General features: G+C 35.8%; 1 pseudogene; it reads right to left on the bottom strand.

Annotated features, from left to right (window-relative positions):
* Positions 1-13,450: 13,450 nt before the first annotated feature.
* LOC105868689 (heterogeneous nuclear ribonucleoproteins A2/B1 pseudogene) lies at positions 13,451-14,564 on the bottom strand (annotated as a pseudogene).
* Between the last annotated feature and the right edge of the window lie 5,745 nt (positions 14,565-20,309).

The following is a 20,309-nucleotide window of genomic DNA, read 5'->3' as shown; positions in this document are numbered from 1 at the left end:
AATTATCAGTCCATTCCCACCAGCACTTAGTGACTAAATGTGACTAATGAAAACACATAGCCATGCTGACCTGTCTCATTTTAAGTTCACGTCCACCAACCTCAAGAGGGCCTTTAGCACTCTTGCAATCTTACTACATTTCTCTAATCCATTCATTCACCCACTCTCTTAGACAATTATTTTACACTCTCTCTCAGTTCTTTTAAATTTCAACACCTCCTCTCACTGTCTGATTCTCACTGTTGATTTGATTCTTATTTCACTGAGAAAATAGAAGTAATGAAAACAGACTTCTTTATGCTTTTGCCATCTCCCAGCCCACCTGCAGCTGTCCCCAAATATTCTGTTTCTGTTTCTATGTTTGAATGTGTTTGAATATGCTATAGTGAATTTTGAAGCCCTCTAGCAACTATCTCTCATATCTCTTGCATCATCAATTTCTGTCTGTCTTCTGAATGCTCTCATCAGTATGCAAACATCCTATAATACCTCTCACATTTAAAAAATTTACAGCTTTCTTCGATTCATTTGACTCATATTCCCCTCAGCCACAATTCCATTTCTCTGCTCTTCTTTATAGCAAACTCCATGAAATCATCGGTTTCAATTGCTGTCTTTGTGTCCTCTTTCCAATTCTCTCTTGAACTCGTATTTGTCAGGTTTTTGTCCCCACTACATTCACTTACATAGCTCACGTATATAGTGGCTCCCATGTGGCAAAATTTGACTCACTGCTTCCTACTGCACAGTTTTCACTTGGCTACCAGGATTTCTCTCTTTCTTACTTCTTCTGCTAAAGCACGGACTTCTTCTTTGTCTCCTTGCTGGTCCCTTTGATCTCCCCAGTCTTTAAACATTGAATTGCTGCAAAGTTTACTCTTCTGACTTCTTACCTTCTCTTTTCTATTTGCACTCACTCCTGGTAGCACATGAATCTGAGCTCATGACTCTAAATATAACCTAGGTGTTGTCAAATATCTAAATTTATTTTTCCAATGCAGAACCCTCCCTTGAAGTCTAGACGACTCACATGTCCACAGTCTGCATATCCAACTGTCAGCTCAACATCCCTGGTAGGATATCTAATAGGCAATTCATGTGCAATACACCCAAAATTATCCCACAGTTTGTATCATCTCAGTTAAAGCAAACACTATCCTCTCAGTCATTCAGGTTAAAACCCTTGGTGCAAGTCTTGAATCCTCTCTTTCTCTCTCTTCCCCTTTCTCCATCCTATTTCAAAAGCATCAGCAAATCCTATTTGTTGCATTGCTTTCAAATGTATCTTGAATTCAAACACTTTTTACCACTTTCTCCATCATCCTCCTTCATCTAGGTCACTGCAGCAGTGCCTTGCTTTCAATCTTACGTTCTGAAGTCCACTAGTAGACATAATATAGTTTTAAACATATGTCAGATCCAATCACTCCTCAAATCCCTCAATAGCTCCCATATTGCTCAGACTGAAGGTCTTTGAAAAGATCTAAAAGGCCTTATATAATGTGGTCCCACCCCTGGCATCATCTCTGTGACCTCATATCCTACCAGTAACCCCCTGCCCCAGCTTAATCCTTTCTGGCTACCCTGCATCCTTGCTGTTCTTTAACAAAAAAAGTTCTAACCTCAGGATGTTGGCACTTAAGGTTTGTTCTGCCTAGAATGCTGTTCTTCAAGATACCCAAATGATCTTCTCCCTTCCATCAACTCTCTGCTTAAATAATGCTTTATCATAGAGCTTCTGACAACCTGTAAATAATTTCAGCAACTCCTGCCCCTTTTACGTCACATCCCTTTTGCCTTATCCTATCCCCCTCCACAAAACATATATCCAACTGAGCTAACTCTGTATCTACATCTTATGTGTGTCTACATCTATGTCTATGTCTATATCTATATCTATATCATCTATGCGAGAGAGAGGGAAAGAAAGACTTATTTCTGAAGGCAGTAACATCTTTTTTCATGCTCCATCTCTATTTCCTGGCATTTATTGGCAATCAACAAATATTGAATGTATGAAGAAAATGAAGCAATTAAGAGAAAAAGAAAAAAGGAAAGAGAGAGAGAGAGAGGAATGACTATATTCTAAATATTTTAAAGATATATAATATTTTAAAATTATATATATTTATAAAATATTTAGAGACAAAGGAAGAAATAGAAACTTCAGGGTAAATTTTTTTTTACAAATATAATTTCTAGAAATGAGAACCATACTCATTGAAAATGAAAAAAAAAACAGCACAATATATGGATTGAACAGTAGACATCTGAAGAGAATAGTGATGAAAGATTGACAATTAGAAATCAATAGTTCAAAAGACATAAAGAGATTAAAATTATGAAAGTGAATAGAGTAAATAATAAGAAACTTCAAAATATATCTAAGAAAACTTCCAAAAAGAAAAATAATTAAGAAGCACTACCAAAGAGATAACATATAATTTAAAGAAAACTAACTCAAAGAAACACATACTTTTTTAAATGGAAACCTACACCAGATTCGAGTATGTTAAAGGAAAAACCAAAGTTAAATCATAACAAAAACTATAAGAGATCAAAGATTAAGAGAAGAATCATAATAGCTATCAAAAATAAGGGGCCTGTTATCTGAGTAGGTGAGATAATCAGATGGACAGCAGACTTTTCATCAGCAACAATGGAAGCCACAAGAAAAAACAACATTTTCACAGCGATGAGTGGAAGATAACTCAACTATTACATTCCCCCTAGCAATGGAGGGTTCTAGTTTTTCCACATCCTTACACTTATCAACATCTATATTCTTTTTTTTAATTATAGCTATTCTACCAAGTGTGATGTGGTATCACATGTGGTTTAATTCACATTTTCCTAATGATTCATGATGCTCAGAATCTTTACATGTGCTTATTGGCCATTTATGTATCTTCTTTGAAGAAATGTCTATTCTAATTATTGCTCATTTTTAAACTGGATTATTTATCTTATTTGTCTTGAACTAAGAGAGTAGTTTTTAGATTTTGTATACAAGTCCCTTATCAAATAAATTTTCTACCATTCTGTGGAGTTTTCTTTTCATTTTCTTCATGAAAAGAAGCACAAAACTGTCGGGGGCAGTGGCTCATCCCTATAATCCCAGTACTTTTGTCTCAATATAAATAAATAAATACTAATAAAAAAGAAACATAAAATTTTAAAATTCTGATTAGGTACAATTTATCTATTTTTGTGTGTTTTTAGTGTTTTAGTTTTTGTGTTTTAGTTTTCTGTGCATTAGTGTTGTATCTACAAAACCATACCTAACTCAAAGTCACAAAGATTTACTTCTATCTTTTGTTCTAAGAGTTTTATAGTTTAAGCTTCCACATTTAGATCTTTGATACACTTTGAGTTAAATTTTGTGTATGGTATGAGGTAAGAGTTCAGCTTAATTCTTTTGCATGTGGATATCTAGTAGTCCCAGCATCATTTGTTGAAAAGAATATTCTTTCCCCATGGAATTGTCTTAGCACCCTTGTCAAAAATCAATTAACAGGCCGGGCGCGGTGGCTCACGCCTGTAATCCTAGCACTCTGGGAGGCCGAGGCGGGCGGATTGCTCAAGGTCAGGAGTTCAAAACCACCCTGAGCAAGAGCAAGACCCCGTCTCTACTATAAATAGAAACAAATTAATTGGCCAACTAATATATATACAAAAAAAAAAAATTAGCCGGGCATGGTGGCGCATGCCTGTAGTCCCAGCTACTCGGGAGGCGGAGGCAGGAGGATTGCTTGAGCCCAGGAGTTTGAGGTTGATGTGAGCTAGGCTGACGCCATGGCACTCACTCTAGCCTGGGCAACAAAGCGAGACTCTGTCGCAAAAAAAAAAAAAAAAAAATCAATTAACAATAAAGTGAGGGTTTATTTCTGGACTCTCAATTGTATTCCATTGATCTACATATCTGTCCTTATGCCAGTACCACATCACCTTGATTACTGTTGTAATAAGCGGAAAGTAAGTGAATACTAAACTTTGTAGTAAGTTTTTGAAATTGGGAAGTGTTAGCCTTCCAATTTTGTTCTTTAAGATTGTTTTGATTATTCTGATTCCCTAACATTTCCCTGTGAATTTTAGGATCAGATTTTCTTTTTTTTTTTTAATTTCAGGATATTGTAAGGGTACAAACATTTTGGTTACATTTTATATCATTGCCTCTCCCAAGTGGAGGTTAGAGGCCTGCCCTCTCCCCCCCAAACAATGCACACCATGTCCTACTGTTGGGAGTTTATTTCCCCAACCCCCTATCCCTGGAGAACTTTACTACCATGTGAGCAGCAATGTGCTAATCAGTCAGTACCAATTTGATAGCGAGTACATGTGGAGCCTATTCTTCTGATCTTGTGTTACCTCACTTCAGATAATGGGCTCAAGCTCAATCCAGGAAAGTATAAGAGGTGCTAGATCACTGTCACTTCTTAAAATTGAGTAATATTCCATTGTATACAATACCAAATTTTAATAATCCACTCATGAATTGATGGGCACTTAGGTTGTTTCCACATCTTTGCAATAATGAATTGTGCTGCCATAAACATTCAGGTGCAGATGTCTTTATTATAGAATGACTTTTGCTCTTTTGGGTTGATGTCTAATAGTGCTATTGCAGGATCAAATGGTGTTTCTATTTTTAGCTCTTTGAGATATCTCCAAATTCTTTTCCACAGAGGTTGCACTAATTAACTGTCCCACCAACAGTGCTAGAGTTTTCCTGTCTCTCTGCATCCTCGCCAGCATTTGTTGTTTTGAGATTTTTTGATAGAGGCCAATCTTACTGGGGTTGGGTGATGTCTCTTTGTGGTTTTGATTTGTATTTATGTAATGATTAGAGATGTTGAGCATTTTTTATATGTTTGCTGGCCATTATTCTGTCTTCTTTTGAGAAATTTCTGTTCATTTCCATTGCCCATTTATCTATGGGGTTGTTTGACTTTTTCTTGCTGATTTTTTTTTAAGTTCTAGATAGATTCTTGTTATCAGCCCTTTATCAGATGTGTAGAGAGCAAATATTTTCTCCCATTCTGTAGGCTATTTGCTCTAATGATAGTTTCCTTGGCTGTGCAAAAGCTTTTTAATTTGTTCAGATCCCATTTATTTATTTTTGTTGCTGCAGTGATTGCTTTGACGGTCTTCTTCAAAAATTCTTTGCCTAGGCCGATGTTTGAAAGAGTGTTCCCAACAACTTCTTCTAGAATTCTTAAAGTTTCATGCCTTACATTTAATTCTGTTATTTTTGCAAAAATCCAGCCAGGAGTTTAACATGGATTGAACTGAATCTGCAGGTCAGTTTAAGATTATTGTCATTATAAATATTAAATGTCTCAATTCATGAACATGAGGTATCTTTCCATTCATGGAGGCTTTCCTTAAGATTTCAATGTATAAGTCTTGCACTGTTTTGTTAAATTTATTTCTAAATATTTTTCATTCATTATAATGATATTTAAATAGAATTGCTTTGTTAATTTAATTTTCAGATTTTTTTTACTGCTTTTGTATAGAACTACAATTGATTTTTCTATATTACTTCTGTATCTTGGAATCTTGCTTAATTTGATTACTGATTCTAGTAGTTTCTAATAGATTCCTTCTAAATGAAAAGAAAGATTGTGTCACCTGAAAATAGAGATAGTTTTACTTCTTTCTTTCCAATCTGGAAGCTTTTTTACTTTACTTGTCTAATTGTTCTGGCTAGAACCTCCAATACAATATTGAATAAAAGTGACAAGGATGGATGCCCTTGTCTTGCTCCCGGTCTTAGAGGGAAATACACTGCATAATCTTCTGTCAGGAGTAGACGACCATAACTGAGTTTTAAGATTGTTTGATGCCTAAGATCACAGACTACATCTAAAGATTCTATTAAATATTTTGCAGTACTAAATTCGTATTGGTTAATTTTCAAAATGGCACACACAAAAGCCAGAAATGATGAACTCTTAGAACAAAGAGACAAAAGAGGCAAGCAAATGTAGTTTGTATACTTTTATGTATTGCCCTTGAGCCCCATGAAAAGACAGCTAACTTCTATAGATGGAAATAAAAACACAGGGTGAATCAGACCTTGGAAAAAATGATCACTCCATGAAGCTAAATGTAAGATATGGTTAAGCCAAGTGACAACATCATAAAGAGATTCTCCTCTGTTCATATTTTTTGAGCAATCTGGAAATAAAATTTCTGTGGGCTTATATCCTAAGAGTCAAATCATGTGCCCACTTTCTTGTGTTTTTTCTACAAATGAATAACTTGGAAGAAAAAATTCTGTAGTAAGAGAATTTGGTACATTGTAAATTATACATGTTATAAATCTTTTGCAAACTCTATTCTAAGACTTCACTATAGTCTTTCTTTTCTCCCTTTTTTCTTTCCTAACTGCAAGGGTACCCACCCAGATGTTTGATCCCCGAACAAGTGTGATGTACTCAAGAGGTACACTTCATTAAATGAGGATTTAAGAGGAGCACTGGTGTGTGACTTTTCCTTTTGAACTACATAGAAAAAAAGAAAGCAGAAACCCAAAATAATGTAACATTTAAGTTACACATTCATACTGAAAAAGAAATTAGGAAATGCAGAAGTTATGGCTGTCATAGTAATTCTAGGTAAACCGCAGTATGCATAGTGTACTCCTGAGTTCATTTACATTATACAGTCTTTTATATTATATATTATGTTGTATATTTTAATGTTACATGGTACATGATTCCTACTAACATATGCATTTATATGAATACATAATTAACTTTTTGTTTACGTGTTTTGCTATATTTCACATACTAAAAGCTGAATCTAAAGAATTTTCCTAAATTCATGCTAAAGTTGTAAATTCTGGGTACAGTTTATTCACTGTGTCTTCCTTTCCCTATGCCAGAGCATGGTGTTTGGAGTAATGCATTCAAAGAGACATGCGATGATCTCACTTGACTTCATCAGTATTCAAATCAAAGCCCACTGACTTGAAAATGGAATATAAAAAAATAAGTACATAATACTGAATTTTGAATTTTTTATCATTTCTATGTACCACATTACACATAGTACGTGTTTTAAGGCCCCTTCCAGCCTGGAAATTCTATGATTCTATGATTCTCCCAAGTTACAGACTTTTTTCTCAAAAAAACACCCATCACTTCTCCAATAGTTATTCCACTATCTCCCTGATGAACACTTTTGAAATCTCATTTATTTTTGTAAGACAAGACAAAATTGAAACATCCCTCAGGCAACAAATAATAGCATACACATGATATCTTTTTTTCCTCCACTAAAAGTTATGTGTTTCTTAGGGCAACACTTGATAGAAAAACCAAGATTTTTATGAATAACTTGAAGGCAAATTATTATAGCTCACACATTCATAGCTTCGAAGCATCTCAAAAAAGTATATAACCCTAAATATACTATTTTTGGTACATTCTATCAAACAAATTTAAGTGAGGGAAAGGAGCTTTCAACGTCCCTGTTACTTTTAAACATCATTCTAATTAAATGTTCCCCTCTTGTAAAGGGAGATAGCATTGCCAAGTTCTCTTAGCTTAAACCAAACCCAGCCAGCCTTTAGTTGACCTTGGCGTCTGTTCATTCATATCACTTATCTCTGTGTATTGTAGTCCTGTGTTTACTTATCTCTCTCCCATGGAGAACTCAGGGTTCAGACCTTATCCTGTTGCTTTATTTTGCGCACCATTGCATCCTAGTCACTTGACAAAGTGAACCACCACACAGGAAAGCCAGAGACGTATTGTGGAATGAGTTAATTAGTGAATTATGACTTACTAAACCTCTGTCTCCCCGGCATGCATGCTATTGTTGAGTTCACAGTAGGCACTTAATAAATTTTTGGTGAAGAAAGGGGGAAAGGATGATGGAAAGAAAGCCTGTAGCAACATTTTGATTTTAGTAGGCAAATTCTTTTAAGACATCCAAGAAGGAATACTGCTCCAAAGGAAATCACACATATCAGCGACCACCAGAGTTTTTGCTATTTCAAGAATGTAATATATTTGGCACTGGTGTCTGAGATGCTAGTGCCTTATACCAAAATATTCATGGAAAGGACTAAAATAAATTGTTTGCTTATGCAGTACTTTGTAAGTCCCAGCTCATATTTGGCAGTCAAACCTGCTCCCATGTTGGGAACTGCCATTTGTGGCATCCAGGTGTTTGGCTGCATCAGGGCCGTGTTCCTTGAATCTGTCCCGTATTTTCTCCTAGTGACACATTCCACAGGCTGAAAGAGCACGCCAGGCAGAAACAATAATGAGTTATCATTGTCCAAAAGAGCCTCGGGCCAAAAATCAGCATTTCATAAAATGAGAAGTCTTCAAATAATTGAAAATCAGGAGGCAGTTTCCACTTGGTGTAGAGCCAGGAAGTCAAGGTAGGACATGGAAATAAGTGGAGAATTTATTTTTCTTCCTTTCAAAGACATCCATATACAGTTGCTCCTTCTTTCTAAGCTTGTTGTAAACACTCACTAATAATCACTGGATACTTCTTAAATTCCAGCGTGGGGTTCTTAGCTCTTTACAAGGACTAACTCACTTGATCCCTGCAACATTATTACAAGTGTGGATACTGCTGTTTGCTTAGCCAATATCCACACACATAAGGCTGTGATTTTGTGTGGGTGGCAATTCAGCAACCTAAATTAGTGAAATCCCCAGTCTCCCTTTCAAGGTCATGTGAGGCAGTTCAGTTCAATGAGATAAAGGCAGAAATTTTGGGAAAAGGCTTGCATTACCAATAAGGCAGAACATTCCAAGGAGAAGACATTTTTATACTTCACCTCTTTCCCTTTCCACCTCATTTTGCCTGGAATATAAATATCTGTAGGTGCAGACGCCATCTTGAGACCATGAGAATAAAAGTTACATATTTGTTCTACACGTTAAGGATGGTAACACAAAACTATAGAAAAAGTCTGGAACACTGATGAACTCTTGGGGCCATTGCTGCACCCTTGGACTGCCTAATCCTGACTTTTTTTTTTTTTATATACTAGGAAAAGTAAACATTATTTGGACAAGCCACTGAACTTACATTTGTTACAAGCAGCTAAACCCAAATCCTCACTGATAGAGGTAGATCTATTTAAATCCCTGTTTCTAGTGAGAAAATAAGGTACAGTGATATTTAGTACATTGGCCAAGATCTCTCAGACACGATGTGGAGGAACTAGAATGTGAGTCCAAGCCAGTGGCTCTTGGACCCTTGCTTCCAGCATCCTGGCCCGAGCTCTCTCTCAGCTTGACTCTTACAGATCCTCAGGACTTTGAGTCATTCTTTCAAGCCCTGCTCCAGTCATCCCAGTTTCCTGGTTCTAACATTAAAAAAAAAAAAGACAAAAAAGGTCAACATCCACAACAGACTTCACAGTATTCAAAATCTTAAGATAGAGAAAACTATTCCAGAAAGAAATTATCCATGATATTTCTCTCTAGGAAACACGTGGAAGTTTTTATCAAAGTCTTAAACTAGTAGGCTTCAGCTCTACCTTGCAATGAACTTGGGAGGATTAAGCTGCAAACGAGTGAAAACATCTTTCATTTCCAAGGGCTAAATCCCTGTTTCTCATTAAGATAATGTAGTTCCAAGGCGATGCCTGGAGGGCTGTGGCTTCCTTGTCAATCTTCAATCACCATTGTGCTCTCAATCTTTCCTCTCCTAGCAAAGTTTTAAGTGGAGATGCATATATCCTACCCCTTGATAGAAATTATTTTAATTGCTTATTAAGGTTGAAAATGTATAACCGTGAAAAGCAAGAAGAATGCAGATTTTCTGTTACCATTTTTTCCTTCCGGGAAAGCCTCCAGCAAGTTAGTTTAGCACCCACAGACATTTAACTTTATTGATTATAATTTAGGAGGGAGGAGAACAGATAATATATGTAAGAACTGGAAATTGGCTAAATCCACCACTGATACTGAGAAGCATTTTCAGAGAATGGTCATTTGGCTATTTTAATGACAGCATTTACAATGCAAATGATTCTTCCATTAAAATAGAAAATTTCTGAGCACTAGGACTGAAAGCATGGAATTCATCACTATAAGATTTATCCATATAACAAAAAAAAACATTTGTAACCCCTATATCTATTGAACTAAATAAATTAATTTATAAAATTTTCAGGTGATCATATTAGAGTAGCATTTCTAAAGGGTCTAATGGTCAAATTTAGGAAATACTATATTTTGAAGGAATTCATAATGTAGTAATACATTAGCATATTAAAGGCTTAAGATTTCTGCAATTCAGAGACAAGTTTGGCATTGTGCAATACTTTTTTTTAAATTTCAAAGTATTGCAGGGGTACAAATGTTTTTGGTTATAAGGATCATTTTTGAAATGCTTGAGACTGGGTTATAAATGTACCCAGATAGTGTTCAAGTACCCATTAGGTTGGTTTTGTTTGTTTTTTGTTTGTTTGTTTGTTCGTTTGTTTTGAGACAGAGTCTCCAGCTCTCCAGCTCTGTTGCCTGTCTAAAGTGCAGTGGCATCATCACAGCTTCCTCAAACTCCTGGGCTCAAGTGATCCTCCTGCCTCAGCCTCCCAAGTAGCTGGGACTACAGACATGTGCCACTATGCCCAGATAATTTTCGTATTTTTTGTAGAGATGGGGGTCTCACTCTTGCTCAGGCTGGTCTTGAATTCCTGACCTCCAGCAGTCCTCCCACCTCAGCCTCCCAGAGTGCTAGGATTACAGGTGTGCACCACCATGCCTGGCCAAAATAAGGTGTCTTTAAACATAAATACATATAAAACAAGGCTATGTGTTTAATGGTTAACAAAAAAAGTGAGCAGAGGCTCACAGGAACCTAATCTTATATTTTGCCTAGGAGCAGAGTTCAGAATTGGCTATTTCAGTGTTGATGACAACTTTATAGAATATAACTACTATAAATAATGAGAATCAACCATTATACATTAATAGTTAAGTCAATTTTTAAAAATTTCTTAAACATATAAGACCAAGGACTTAATAGGACAACTTTACATGTGATATTCCTCTTCTGTAAAACATTGTAATGTAAGAATAGCAGTGATGGAAACAAAACTATGACAACATTTTATGAGTACTCACTGTGTGCCAGGCATGGCTTTACATGCTTCACATGTTACCTCATTGAATCATTTGAACAACTTTTAAAGTAGGAACACTTTATTATAACACATTTTACCTAAGAGAACTGAGATATAGAGAAGTTAAGCAATTTGATCATACTCACACATAGTCCTCTTTTTAAAAAAAAAATAATTTAGAAACATCTCATGAGTATTAGTGTCAGAGCATCTACTTTGAAGAAAACTGTAAACTATTTTCTACCAATTTTCTGATCTCCAGACAACTACTAAGGGTGCCTCCCACAGACCCTTCCACTTTGGCCTCCTTATTCCCCCACCCCCTTAACACCTGAGTTAATTAGTTAATTAGGTCATTAACTGATCAACTCTCCTAAGTTTCTAAGACCTGCAGGATGAAGACCTAGCTCTGGAAACTTACATTTAATCTGATCATATTAAACTCAACAACTCCTAGTGGCCATGAAGGATAGAGAGGTAGTCTTGGAGAGAACAACTTGGACATCCTGATAGGACCATATGAGCTAGCTTAGTGCGTGTCTATGCCATTTCTCGGTAGGTCTTGTCACAAGCAGTTTGAGTGTTGGGACTGTACCTCACCCTTTTGCATAGTACTGCTCCCTCCTCTCATCTCTCTAGTAAAGTCAAAGCACTATCTTACACACAGCAGGTGCCTAAGAAGTGACTGTGTATTAGTCGATACAATTTAATTACAGAAAGAAGTAAATAAATTAGTATCTGTACATTTGAAAACATTATGGTACATGTATATTTATAAGTGTATCTTATTCGATAAAATAGGTAAGTTCTGGGAGGGGGGAGGTGTATGTGGATTGAATTTTTATAAATTTTAAATCCCTGCAAATAGCTTAAAAGATAAAGGAATTGTCATTATTGAGCAATGTATAATATTTTTATGGTGGTAAAATTTGCCCCACACCCCAGATCTGCTTTCTGTATGTAATTTAACTTTTATGTACATCTGGAACTCCAAGCTTTAAGACTGAAAAGAAGTGAACAGCACCTCTGTGGCCTGTGGGACAGCATCAAGCAGCCTAATACACACTTATATTTTGAGTCCCAGAAGGAGAGGAGGCAGAAGAGTTTATTTCAGAAAATAATAGTTGGTAATTTCCCAAATTGGATGAAAACTAAACCCTCAAACTCAAGAATATCAATTAGTCCTAGGTGGAATAAGCACAAAGGAAAACACACTAGAACTTGTTACACTCAAATTCCTGAAAACCCATGATAAAGAGTCTTGAATATGTCACTTTTAATTGCCGATCTTCAGGGGTTTTTTCATCTGTAAAATGGGTAAATTATCCACCTCGTTGGGGGTTCTTTAATTAATTGGAGGCAAGGTATGTAAAGTAAGCAATGCGTACTTAGGAAAGCTGCCATAGCATAGTGGTTATTTTGTTTATTTTTAAGTTTTTTATTTTTAATTATTATGGGTACATAATAAGGTAATATTTTTAATTATTATGAGTACGTAATAAGGTGTATATTTATAAGGTACATGAGATGTTTTGATACAGGCATACACTGTGTATTAATCAAATCAGGGTAATTGAGGTATCCATCCTCTCAAGAATTTATCATTTCTTTGTGCTAGGAACATTCCAATTGCACTCTTTTAGTTATTGTAAAGTATACCCTAAATTACTGTTGACTATAGTCACTGTTATGTTATCAAATATTGTTCATTGTATCTAACTATATAACTATATATTTGCACCTATTAACCATCCTGACTTTATCTCCCACTGCCTGCTACCCTTCCCAGCCTCTGGTAACCATCATTCTACTTACTCTCTGTCATCGTGATATCAATTCTCTTATTTCTTAAATTTGTTTCTTTAGAATTATTTTATTAAATCATAAATGTACAACAGCTTCTTAACTCTACACACACATTTACATTTTTTAAAAGAAAAACGTTATGTCTTATTACACCACGATCCTGGCTAATAGCTTTTCAAAACTGAGAAAAATCTTTAAAAAATGTTTCACATGTCACCTGAAACTTAGCAACTTAACATCATCAAAGAAGGAATGGTTCTACACTCTTACAAAGACCACTAGAAAGAAACAACAATTTAAAAGCTAAGAAACTGTCTCAAAGGCATTTTTTTTTTTTTTTTTTTTTGCAATCCTTCCTCCACGGTAAGGTAATGTTATTAAATAATCCAATCCATTCACAAAATGGCTGTCTGCATCTGCTCTGGTGTCTTCTCTCATATCACTGCATATTTATGCATGACTGAGATAAGAGTTTCCTTAACATTGTTATTTCGATAACCTGAAGCTGTTCTGTTACCTCTGGTCTCTCATCTTCTCCTATTTGTACAGTGAAGCCCATGGCAAATTGGAAGAAGCTCGATATTGGCTTCTCCCACGGTAACCCCCACTTCTTCCACTGCCTCCAGGACCACAGTTTTCTCCACCATATGGTCCCCCCATGTTCCTGCTACCACCAAAGTTCTCACTCTTCATTGGACCATAGTTAGAAGGTTGCTGGTTATAATTTCCAAAATCATTGTAATTTCCACTTCCATAATTTCCTCCTCCATAGTTGTCATAACCACCTCTGTAGCCCCCACCTGGTTGCCATATCCAGGTCCTTCACCACCATATCCTTCTTTTCCTCCTCCATAACCAAGGCTACCTCCGAAATTGCCACCTCCAGGTCCTCCTCCATACCCATTATAGCCATCCCCAAATCCACATCCACTTTCATATCCATCAGATCCTCCTCTAAAGTTATTTTCTGGTCCTGGTCCAAAATTTCCATCACTGCCATGAGAATCTCCAAAAGCAAAGTTGCCTCCTCTTCCACTCCTAGAACTTTGAACTTCCTGCATTTCTTGTCTGAACAAAGCCTTTCTTACTTCTGCATTATGAACATTGATGATATAGTATTTCTGCAATACAATTTTATCCACAGGATCATGGTCCTCAAAAGTAACAAAGCCAAAGCCTCTTTTCTTTCCTGACTGCCTATCAATAATTATCTCAATAATATCGATTTTTCCGTACTCCTCAAAGTTTCCATACTTCTCACCTTTAAGGTGATGCTCCTCAGTATCTTCCTTAATTCCACCAACAAACAGCTTCTTCACAGTTACATGAGCCCCTGGTTTTCCAGACTCCTCTCTTGCTAGAGCACATTTGGGCTCAACCACTCTCCCATCAGTTGAATGAGGTCTTGCAGCCATGGCAGTATCAACCTCAGCCATGGATGGAAAGGTTACAAAACCAAATCCTCTTGATCTTTTGCTTGCAGGATCTCTAATTGCCATCCAGTCCATAAGTTTTCCCCATTGCTCATAGTAGTTTCTCAAACTTTCTTCTTCAAAGCTTCAAACCTTAAGCCACCAATAAAGAGTTTATGGAACTCTTCCTTTTCTCTCTTTTTCCTCTCCAAAGGAATAGTTTCTAAAGTTTTCTCCATCTCAGACTCAGTCGCTTCTGATATCAATTGTTTTAATACTTAGCTTCCATGTATGAGAGAAAACATGCAAGATTTTTCTTTCCATGCTTTACTTATTTCACTTAACATAATGTTCTCCAGTTCCATTCATATTGTTACAAATGACAGAATTTTATTCTCTTTTATGGCTGAGTAATATTCCATTTTTCTTTATCCATTCATCTGTCGATAGACACATAGGTTGATTTCAAATCTTGACTATTGTAAATAGTGTGGCAATAAACATAGTAGTGCAGATATCTTTTTGGTATACTAATTTCCTTTCTTTTATATATATACCTAGCAGTGAAATTGTTGGGTCATATCGTAGTTCTATCTTCAGTTTTATGAGGAAACTTCATACTGTTCTCTATAGTGGTTCCACTAATTTACATTCCCACCAACAGTGTACAAGGGTTCCCCTTTCTCCACATCCTCACCAGCATTCATTATTGCCTTTTTGATAAAAGCCATTTTTACCGAGTTAAGATATTTCATTGTAGTTTTGATTTGCATTTCTATGATGCTTAATGATAGTGAGCATTTTTTCACATACCTGGTGGCCATTTGTATGTCTGATTTTGAAAAATGTCTATTCAGATCTTTTGCCAATTTTTAAATTGCATTATTTGATTTTTTTCTTATTAAGTTGTTTGAGCTCCTTCTATATTTTAGTATTAATCCCTTGTCATATGGGTGGTTTGTAAATATTTTCTCCCATTATGTGGATTTTCTCTTTACTTTGTTGGTTGTTTCATTTTCTATGCAGAAGCTTTTTAGCTTGATGTGATCCCATTTGTCCAATTTTTTCTGGGTTGCCTATGTTTTGAGGGTATTACTCAAGAAATCATTGCCCAGGCTAATGTCCTAAAACATTTCCCTGATGTTTTCTTTTATCAGTTTCATAGTTTCAGGGCTTGCATTTAACACTTTAATCCATTTTGATTTGATTTTTGTATATGGGAAGAGATAAGAGTCTAGTTTCATTCTTCTTCATTCCATGAAGAGACTATCCTATACCTGATGTATATTTTTGGCAACTTTGTCAAAAATAAGTTCACTATAGATGTGTAGATTTATTTCTGGCCTCTTTATTCTGTTCCATTGGTCTATGTGTCTGTTTTTATGCCAGTACAATACTGTTTTGGTTACTATAGCTGTGCAATGTAACTTGAAGTCAGGTAATGAGTTTCCTCCAGTTTTGTTGTTTTTGCTCAGGATGGCTTTGGCTATTCTGGGTCTTAATCCTAAAATCTATATTTTAGAATTAGTTTTTCTATTTCTGTGAAAAATATCATTGGTATTTTGATAGAGATTGCATTAAATCTGAGCATAGATAGTGATTCTTAACAAAGACTTAGGAATCCAACAGCCTGCGTCTAAAGCTCAGCTCTACCACTGAGGGATCATTGGCAGATTACATAAACTCTCTGTGCCTCAGTTTTCTCACTTGTAAATGGGATTATAACAATCCTACCCATTGTGAGAGTTAAATGAGATGATGCCTCTAAGGTATAATAATACCTAAAAATAGCTATTATTCAATAAATGTCAGCCACTGTATCATTGAATAAGAAGCAAACAACCACATTCTAACATGAGTAAAGAAAGTGCTATTTCGGTGAAGAAGGGAATCAAGCATCTCCTTAGGAAGCAAACTTGCAAAACCAGGCAGAATTTGGTTTCCCTTAGGATCTCCTGAAAGACCATCTATTTCTGCAACCAGCAATTTCTTTAATAGACTAGTGTTTTAATAAAAACTTTCCCTCTCAAAGAGTGAAGAAGCAATCTAAAAACTATAAAGTTATATTAATACTGAAATAAAGGAGAAAACACTGCCCCCTCGAACTTATGACAATCAATTTTGTCCCTGCCAGCTCTTGTGAGCTTCAGAATTATAGGTCTGGTTTGAGTTCTCAGTCTGTTCATCCATTGGGATAAAATGCTCCCATGTGAACAAACATACAGATGAAAAAACATCTCTCTTTGCACAAGAAAAAAATGACTAACAATTCACATAAAGAGAGATCTGTCCATCATTCTGTCACCAAGTTCCATCTTGCTTTGTTGGACTTGGCACCTTAATAAAACACTTTTATCTTAAAAAGACTAAGGTCTAATTCAGTAATGCCCTGTTTGGGGTGTCATTTTGAATTGACATCATTTCATATCATCATAGGGCAAAGGGGTTTGAATCAACTTCCCACTTCCCGCTGACTTTACTGACAACATTGAGAATCTCTTCTCAGAGGAATGGATGTAAGGGCATTTATTGACAATATATAAATAAGAAAAGATTAGTGGTTTTGCTGGTGAAATAAAAACGACTTGACTTTCAAAAAGCCTGTTTGAAACTGACGGTTCATGACTGTGTACAATTGACACTTGGAGTTATTCCATCTTCCTCTGAAGTATAGACAAACTGTCTTAGTCAAGATTCTTTTGGTTACAAGTAATTGATAGCAACTCAAGTTTACTCAAGGGGAAAAATAAAATTGCCTTTAGTAGAAAGTTACTGAGTTTCTCTTGTAGAAGGTGGGAGAAACCAAACTTATCAAATAACTGCAGCCAGAGCTAGAAATTCAACAGGAATCAAGCCATCTCTCTGTTTCTCTCCTCTGCATCAGTGTGTCTCAGTGTGTCTTCTTTGTGCTTTCCTTACTGACCTTCTCCTTGCACATGGCAAGTTACCGACATTCACTGTTATGTCCACAAGTAGAAACTAAGGGGCTACCTCTGAATCCCAGCTTGAAGCTACTAGGGGTGAAACCTCACTGCTCAGCTCAGGTCAGATGTCCTATGGGGGTCTAATAAACATGATCAATGTGTGGACATAGTTTGGGGCAGAATCATGACTCTATATCTGACCTCCATTTCTGTGGAGAATTAGGGGGCCATTCTCAGAGAAGGTAGATATTTATTAATAACAGATATCCCCACAAACATTAAAAAATGTATATTTTGCATATTAACAACAGCTATAAAAGAAGATAACGTCTATTCTCTGCAAAGAATTCAACTCTTGTGCTCCCCCAAAATCACTATATGTGAGGAAGGTGTTCCCAAGGTCAACAATGGCCCAGCCTGGGAAAGCTCTTTGTACAGACAGGTGACCTGAAAGAGGCCAGAGTTGTGATCATTAGGAAAACAAAACTTGAGTCTCTGGGTCTCCTGAATCTCTTTTTCAATGGCCAAACAACAATGTTTTTATAAAATTATTTCTACATTTAGTGGGAATTTGAGCTCAACCCTAAATATCAGCAAAGATAAAATTTTATCTAGAACTTTGTACTGTTTATTTTTAAAGCATTAAAATTTATAGCTAAGCTGAAGTAGGTTTAAAGTGTAATAAAACATGGGTTATTCTTTTGAGATAATACCTTGGGAATATGCAAAGGAGTTGTAAAAGCCTGAAGGCATTTTCTCTCTTGATGTGTTGACCTGATGGTGAATATAAACCTTAACCACACTGTTGGTTAGAATGGTATATATTTCTCATAATTTTTTTTGTTTCATCTGCCCTCCCTCCTCAGATTTTTATCCTGAACTCATTCAGAATGGCCTGGCTTTTCACTTTCCTTGTAACTTCTCATATTCCATCGCACCTATAATAGACTCCCAGTCTCTCCAATAAAGTAGCATTTACAAATCATTTGTGTAAAAAAATACATTTAAGTAGTTTAATATTTTATTAATAAAAAATACAGTCATCTAGTACAGCCATTCTGATGTTGGAAACCATCCATCATGCCCCTGGTCTTGTGTTGTTGTGCTTCTGCTTGAAAATTGCCAGTTCAGGGAATTAATTCCTAATCTTCTTAAGTGGCCCATTCCATTTTTGGACAACTGTGACTGTTTTACACTGTGCTAAAATTTATTTATCTCAAGCATCTATAACATTTATCCCTTTTCTATCCAGCAGCCATTCAAATATTTATTGGAAGCAATGGTATAAAAATTATTGGTAGTTTTCTTAGATGAAATAATAAAATGATTGTCAAGTGTGTTTCTTTAATGTCTTCATTTTGAGAAACATTTTTAATGTTCTTCTTATTTAGAGTATTTAGATGTAAAAGGATATCTGGGCCTGGCATGGTGGCTTGTGCCGATAATCGCAGCACTTTGGGAGGCTGAGGCAGGAGGGTCATTTGAGCCCAAGAGTTCAAGGTTACAATGAGCTATGATGACACCACTGCATTCTAGCCCAGGCAACAGAGCGAGACCCTATCTCAAAAAAAGAAAAAAAAAGGGGGGGATATGATATCTGGGATTTGTTTATAATAATTCAGAGATAAAAAGTAGTTTGAGGGGAAGATAGAGGTTGATAATTGTTAAAATGGGATAAAGGTGTACTGGGATTTATTATAGTGGTCTCTTAACTTTTATGTATGTTTTAAAGTTTCTCTGATAAAATTTATTTTTAAAGACTATTATATATATTAATGTTTTACACATTTTTGCAAAGCTTACATGATCCATATTAGGTGTTTATAAAAATATGTTCTATTCATTCTTGTTTTATGTTTATTTTTTTAAATGAACATATGATAATATTTTACTTCATTTAGGTTAACACTTGCAGTAACCATGTGCTCCCTTATTATTTATTTCCCCATGGTTTCTGAAGTACCTCTGAGACTCTGACTCCTTTTGGGATATAGTGGTTCTATTCTGTCCTCAACCTAACCCCTCAGCTACCTCATTGTATGAGATCGTAATTGTGCTCCAATGTTCCAATCATCAGACAAAAGCTATTAAACAGAAAGTATTGAAGTGAAATCAGTAGGAATACTGATTTCACTCTGAAATACTCTGAAAAAGTATTTCAAAAAAATACTCTGAAAATCCTCTCCTCTGTAAAAACAAAGCAAATACTGGCAAAATATCATCAAAATCAATTTTTTCAGAACTCTATACATTAACCAATGAGTTGCAACAATCTGGAGAGAGTTTTGTAAAGAAAAACAACCAAATATCAGTAAAAACTATGAGCTTTGTGGCATTTTAACTTATGCTATTTCCATTCCCCCTTGCACATTTTTATAGGAGCCTTGAAAACCGACAGTCCCACAACCCTGGTGAAAACCAGCAGCCTAGAAGTTACTGGAGGCAATAGAAAAGGTTTGAAGCTCCTCCAAAACCGTATTTCCAAAGAATTGTCATTATTTAACCTGTCTGGCAGTTTCCTGGCAAACTTCACTTTCATGACTTGTCTGAATCAGAGCTCTGCCAGTTGGATAATAAAACAGACTTTTGCCCAGGGGTTTTTCTTAAAAACAATAGGTGGCCTAGTGCTTCTGCTTGAAGCAGTGATAGCAGTTGGGGAAAAAAGCAAGTTGACTAAAAAAGTAAAACCAAATGCTGGAGAATGAGATTTCTACAAAGAGCTGCAATAAGCCTATAATCCCAGCACTTTGGGAGGCTGAGGTGAGAAAATCTCTTGAGACCAAGAGTTCAAGACCAGCCTGGGAAACATAACAAGACCCTGTCTCTACAAAAAGAAAAAAAAGAGAGAGAGAGAAGAGACAGAGAAAAAGAGCATCCTTAGAAAACAAAACAAATAAGAACAGGAAAGAAATTCAGGACTGAGGTGATCAGAATAAATGGAGATTTAAAAAGGAAACTGGCAAAGATAAGGAAATAATTAGAAATGATAGAAAAAATCAATAAATGCATATTAAATTAGGAAAAAAATTGCATATATTAAATTTTAATTAAGAAAATAAT

The sequence above is a fragment of the Microcebus murinus genome, chromosome 12, assembly GCF_040939455.1.
Source record: "Microcebus murinus isolate Inina chromosome 12, M.murinus_Inina_mat1.0, whole genome shotgun sequence".
NCBI classification, from domain to species: Eukaryota; Metazoa; Chordata; class Mammalia; order Primates; family Cheirogaleidae; genus Microcebus; species Microcebus murinus.
This window is presented reverse-complemented; position numbering and strand designations above follow the sequence as displayed.